Source organism: Octodon degus, unplaced genomic scaffold (genome assembly GCF_000260255.1).
Source record: "Octodon degus isolate 3935 unplaced genomic scaffold, OctDeg1.0 scaffold00235, whole genome shotgun sequence".
In the NCBI taxonomy this organism is placed as follows: domain Eukaryota; kingdom Metazoa; phylum Chordata; class Mammalia; order Rodentia; family Octodontidae; genus Octodon; species Octodon degus.
Window position 1 is genome coordinate 169,468 of NW_004524811.1, and position 222 is coordinate 169,689.

The following is a 222-nucleotide window of genomic DNA, read 5'->3' on the forward strand; positions in this document are numbered from 1 at the left end:
GTTGTTATGATTTTGTTCATCTTTCTTGTGCAAAAGATTCAATTTTCTTGGAAATGTGATGCTATAATTTCAACTAAATTTGGAAATTTTAAATCTTTAATTATTTATTGCCTATCCCTTTCAACATTGATAGTTCTAATTATGTAAATATAAGTTTCTTGATTTTGCCACAGAGTGAACTATTATATGACTGATCTATAAATTGTTCATTTTGATTTTAGA